The 6,526-nt window shown below is 32.2% G+C and overlaps 1 long non-coding RNA gene across 1 annotated transcript; it reads right to left on the bottom strand.

Annotated features, from left to right (window-relative positions):
- Nucleotides 1-554: 554 nt before the first annotated feature.
- Nucleotides 555-1,927, bottom strand: LOC145071483 (uncharacterized). The gene is made up of 3 exons (XR_013690505.1): nt 1,720-1,927; nt 1,508-1,601; nt 555-1,167 (listed from the first exon to the last, which is right to left on the bottom strand). It is a non-coding gene; the product is annotated as an uncharacterized LOC145071483 (long non-coding RNA).
- Between the last annotated feature and the right edge of the window lie 4,599 nt (nt 1,928-6,526).

The raw sequence follows: 6,526 nt of genomic DNA, 5'->3' as shown, positions 1-6,526 counted from the left end.
TATAGGAATTAAGGTTGGGGGGAGGGGCATATTCAAACGATGTTTCTGTGAAAAATGTAATTTTGAGATTTTGAGTATGGAAGCTCCATATTACAATGGATTAAGTTGTCACAAAGATTCAAAGGTTAGCGACTAGAAAGTTTATTTATTTTCACAACTTTCCTAATTAACTATTAACAAGTATTTTTGTTTAACTCGTAGATTAATTGTTTGTACCACTACAAAGCTGTTTAAGTCGTAGCTTAATTGTTTGTACCACTACAAAGCTGATATATTTGTTGCGGTCATAGATATGCAATTTCAGGAGCTCAATAATCGCATTATTGAAGCAAACACAACATTAATTGTTTCGATGACTTCTTTATGTCCAACTAAGTCTTCTCAAGCATTTAATGTGGAGGCAGTACTAAAAATGGCTAAATTTTATCTTAACGAATTCCCAATGCACGACCATCGAACACTTAGAGCAAATCTTGAAAACTATATTATAGATGTAAGTGGAGATGAAAAGTTTAATAACTTGAAAGGAATTGCAAACATGGCAAAGATGATGGTTGAAGCAAACAAGCATACCATAAATCTAATGGTATATCTTCTACTAAAATTAGCATTGATTTTCCCCGTTGCAACATCAACCGTTGAATGAGCATTTTCATACATACACATACATATACATTTTTTTCATACATATTAAATATCCAAATATTTAAATATTCGTATGCGTTTCTCCCTCTCCTACCAAATTTTTTACTTATCAATCCTGAAACTCAAGAAGTGAATAAACTGGAAAATTCTCAAATCCCTCAGGAGGGATATATGATTTATGGTTTTGGTTATGATTCGTCCAAGGATGACTACAAGGTCGTATTAGGGGTTAGAAATGGTAGTAGTCATACCAGTTTTCTAAAGTTTACATTAAATTCCAACGTCTAGGAAGTTATCGGAGAAGTGAACTACACTTTTCCTTTACAGTGGCGCACTTCATTGGGTTGTTTCTGATGGGTCAGCTTATCAGAAGCCTGCTAATTCTTTCTTTTGATTTGTCCGAGGATAAATTTGAGGAGATCCCACAACCTTGCAAATGGGCAGAGCATTTGGGGACCATAAGCGGTTGTTTGTGTGTATGTGATGTGCCCTCAAACACCCTATATGGTATTCCCTTTCACACTGCAAGGAGGATAAATCTAACAATCAGAAATGAAAACATAACTGGATTTTTATTGAATGTCCATCTTAACCTTGGACCAAAACTAAAACAAGCAGTAGTATACTACAGGGACCAAATTTATTGATATTTAAGGAATAAGCACGTCAAGAACTACAGATCAGATCTGCAACTTCTGTCAAGATAGCCATCATCTCCAAATGTTATTCAGTAAGAATGGAACAAGATGTCAGATTTAGACACTACTGAAGCGTTACAAGATATAGCATAAATTGGAAAGTTGAGTATTAAAAATTTGTTGGAATCAAAACAATTACATAAGAAAACGTTTTATAAACTTACCTTTGAAAGGATAAGGTAGAGCGGCCTCTGACAAACCCAAAAAACCATTGAAATGCGATGAACACCTAACTGGTACTGATCTGATTCTACTAGACTGAGAAAAGATCAAGAAATAGTGTGAGTGACAGGCAAACAACATGAACTTCGAAACACCAAAAAAATGACAAAACAGCTTGAAAACACATGATTCAGAATGGTATAAATTAACTTACATGTTTTTTGTTTTAAAATGTTGCGGATCTTTGCTAGCTTTTGGATCTAGAAGCATGATAGAGAATTTGTCGTGACCTAATTAAACGACGCAGATCGATAACTTTATCAAAACAATGCATGATTTTCAGATACGCATTATCCTCCTAAGCCAGTAGTTGAATATTTTGATGTGTGGATCCTGGATCTAGATTCAGTTGATTATGACAGCGGCTGTGGATCCTGAACATCGAATATATAGTAAGAAAAGTGTGGGCGTCAACCCTAACCCTGATCTCTAGCGATGGTGATTTGCATAAACCTCCCCCTAAAATTGTACATTTTTTCACATACAGCCCAACCATTATGCAAAATGACAGTTTTGTTGTTTATATTTTTAAATGGCCATAACACTCCTTACTATACATAACTATTTTTTTCTATCTTTATTTATATTTTTTTTCAAAAACACTTGATAGATTTTTCTTTCTTGCATAAGTGAGAATATGCATATTCATTGTTTAGCCTTTCAACATGAAAGGGTGTAATTAGTACAAAATTATTATAATGTTCAGCTACAGAGTTAATGGTTTCATGAAAAGTTAAAATTATGATTCTGTTTAATGAAATCAAAATAATCTTGTATACTAACAATTATATTTATTTATAAATTAAATTTCCTGAACAAACTGATCTTAATAATGTATATAAGGTAAAATTGTACATATATTTATCGTTTTGCATTCCCTCGAGTTAAACTCTTTAAGTCTAAGAAAGCTCAACGAAAAAGATTCAATTTTATGAAAGGCTTGTCGGAAAGTTCATTTGAATGATTACTCGATTAGTCACACCCGGTGTTTTTATATTTACACATTGTGCTATATTTATTGCGACTTTGCATTTAAAGTATAGTTGGATTCCCTTTTTGTTTCAATGCAATATGACATATAGAATATGTCAACGACAGTTGAATGAGTTTGGATAGGCATGCATGAAACATAACACACGCACAAACTTCCAATGGACGATTGATTCTCGAGGATCAAGTTTGTTGGTATTAATTGCAGAATGACATAGTATAGAAAATTTTTCAAAATATATTTGTAAAATTGCTCTAAGTTTTAAAATTAATGTTGGATTTAATGAACTTACCAAAATTAACTATGGGTATTGTGATAATTGTGTCAAGCATCACTTACATGGAATTGCTCCATGAGTAGCACCAAGAAACCCAAGACTCCTCGTCTGATACTATATACTCCACTGCTAATGATCAACAATCCTCAATAAACAACACGAGGGAAACAAAACAAATGGTATTTAGGAGGAAAATGGCCATTTTTTCCATCTTACTTGACTACAAAGCTACTTAACACAATTACTTATACCCTACATTAGATGCAAAAAAAAAAAAGCAACGTTTTTTTCTCCTTTCTCATTAACATGGAAATTATGGGTGATTCAATAACATAAATAACATCTTCTTAACGCATGAGAATTTTAGGTAATTAGATTGTTTTAGTTTCTTATGCAGAGTAAATAAAGTAAACATGTAGAAAGACTAAGAAAGAGTATGTTGCTATTACTTAGCAATTTCTTGTATAATTTAACAACAACGTCCATTAAAATACTGGGACATCCTTCCCCTCACCTTATTCGGCCAAAGCTCTAACCAATTAGGCTAGAGTCAAATCTATTATATATTTATAAAAATTAATTAATATTACATAAAAGCTTAAATAATTAAAAAAAAAATTAAAAAAACATATTTTATAAAAAAATTAATAAAACAAAATATATTTTTAGCGTATTGTTAAAAAAAATATTTTTTACAAAAAATTTACTTGTTTTTTTACGTATTTGTTTTGCATAAAATATTTTTTTAATATATTTAAAAAAATATGTTTTTGTATACTATGTTATTACATTGTAATGATCGTAAAATATATTTTTACGTTTTCATATAAAAATACTTTATATGGGTGAGGGAGCAATCACCCGTACATAAAAAAACGTATTTAGTTTGCCTTACGTAAAAAAATTATTTCTACGTAAATGTACTTTTACGTATAAAAACGCATTTTTACGTAAAAAAAATGTATTTTTCGGTAAAGAAAAATGCGTTTTTATGTTATCTTAATGTTTTTAGTTTGATTTACGTAAAAAATGTAATTCGTTTTGATTTGATCCTAAAATATATTTTTACGTTATGTTATCACGTTCTTAATGTTTGTACGTAAAAAACATTTTATACGAAAATGTATTTTTTAAATATTTAAAACAACATATTTTATACATAAAAAAAACTTTTTTTCCTTTGTGAAACAAAAAAAACATATTTTTATATGAAAACGTAAAAGTATGTTTTAGGATCATAGCAATGTAATAACATAGTATACGAAACATATTTTTTTTAAATACATTAAAAAAAATTATGTAAAACAAATACGTAAAAAAAACAAGTAAATTTTTTGTAAAAAATATTTTTTTACAATATGCTAAAAATTTATTTTGTTTTATTAAATTTTTTTGAAATATGTTTTTTCATTTTTTTATTATTAATTATTTACGCTTTTACATAATATTAATTAATTTTCGAAAATATATAACAAGTATGGTTGTAGCCTAGTTGGTTAGAGTTTTGGCTGAATAACGAGGGGGAAGGTGTGACAACCCTATATTTTCCAAAAGCATTGTAACACTCGAAAGCTAAGTACAACGAAATTAACCTCGAAAATAAAGCGTTCAAGTATCAAGGTTGGGCTGCATCGAATAATAGATATCATGCCAAGGTTTCGAAAAACATAAAGAACGCTCAAAACCGAGTTATATTGAAGAAATTATAACCACTCATATATTTACGACACGACGTTAAAACATTATTTGACATAAAAAGAAAAATCTCAATAAAATACATTTTAGCCTTAAGTATCTGAACAAAAGTCGTAGATCTCATTGAAAGGTGAGCGTGCATAAAAAGATCGCCCAAATTGGACCTCGTATGAAGAAGTTACGGATTTTCAAAGTTTCGTAACAGTAGTAGAGGGCTAAAAACTCGGATTGAAGATCGAGTGTTATTTAGCTATCGCCACCTAAACGGAAGTTGAAGATCTCATCAGTGGTAATAAAACAATAAAAAGACAAACGAAAACCGACGTCGAATAAAGAACCTATGAATTTTTAACGAACTTTAGAAGGCCCAGTCTATTAAAAATATATCATTAAAAATAAATTCAAAACTGGCCGACGGAGTCTAAATGAAAGTTGTAGAACATAATCTCACTTACGCGTGGATATAAAGAACACGAAAAACGGAGCTCGTACGCGAAAATTACGAAATTTAGAAGAGGACAGGCCAGATTACGCCCCGCATACTAGACCCAGAGTCGAGTCCCATCGGCCCGCCCCCTCTATGCTTAGCTAGCCAGGAGTCGTAAGCCATGACGCCATATTACGCCCCGCGTAACCGAGGTACGCCCAGCGTACTCCGGAAGTACGCCCCGCGTACGAGGCAATTCCAGCCTATAAATAGAGAGGTTGACCTTCGAGTTTTGGCACACTTTCACAATTCCTCAGTCATTCTCCCAGCTCCAGAGACCATTCCTTCACCTCGGTTTCCGTACTCGAGCCCCCGACGAAAGATTTACGCTGCAGAGATCCCCGAAGAGCCTGACGACGCAACCATCCGCGGTCGAAGTTCTGCTCAACCCTAGCCTCTTTCTTCAAACTTAACGGGTGAGTTCATACCCCTACTTTTCAATTCTTTTCACGTTTTAGGGGGGGGGGGGGGAATACAAGTACATTACGAATCAAAGTATCATTTTATAAACATAATTATAATATCGTTCTTATAGGGTTTTGATACAAAAATAACTTTATGTTTAAAGGGCTATTATATCACCAAGTTGTTATTACCAAATGGGAACATACTTTTGAGAAACTATAATGAGTGTAGGGTTCAAGTGATTCATACATTTTACATATACATCTCGACAAATGAAATGCTTTCAAAAGAAGTAAAGTCTTTATTATTGTAAATCTGTTTATACCAAGTAATGTGAGACATTTAAACTTCAACGTACTCGTATGTATGCATTTGAAGTCCTGTATTATATACCTTAATCTCTTGGAGAGAGAGCGTGATACTTGTGTATAGATCTATACGGGATTGACAATCCCGCACCTAAACTATTAGCTATAGTTAGACCGGCAGGTCTGGGGTGACAAATGTCATAACACTACAACACTTGAAGAATGTTGTTACAGGCCGTCAGTGTCAATAGTATGGTTATAAAACTCACATAAAAGTATAAAAACAAGTTTGATTTACGAGATTCATATATGCATTTCAGTTTTCCATTTTATCGTTAACACAAATTTTATCACTATTATTCAAATATGGAAAACACAAACGCACTCCAACACAGGAAACTTTTCAAATCATTTATAGAAAATATTGGATTTTTTGAAAACCTCGTTCATCGATTTACTATCAAAAAGGACATACTTTTAAATGCAAAACACTTATGAACTCACCAACTTAATTGTTGACACTTTTTTCGAAACCACTTGTATTTCTCAGGGAATCAGTAATAGAGGTAACCACCAGCTTTTGGAGAAGGGAACATTAAGGATGTTTTATTATTGAACATTTATCATCTCATTGTAATATTCTTTTGCTAATATGTATAACGCAACAACATACGTTTTCATTATATATGTGATGGTTGTGTTACTTTCTTTACAATATTCAATGGTTGTGATACTACGTGAAGTCATCCACCCCCGAATGTTTCCGCCATTCTGGTTTGGGGGTGTGACAGATTGGTA

The sequence above is a fragment of the Lactuca serriola genome, chromosome 1, assembly GCF_051521515.1.
Source record: "Lactuca serriola cultivar US96UC23 chromosome 1, Lser_US96UC23_V15, whole genome shotgun sequence".
Taxonomy (NCBI): Eukaryota; Viridiplantae; Streptophyta; class Magnoliopsida; order Asterales; family Asteraceae; genus Lactuca; species Lactuca serriola.
Note: the sequence above shows the minus strand (reverse complement) of the source record. Positions and strands in the feature narration are given on the sequence as shown.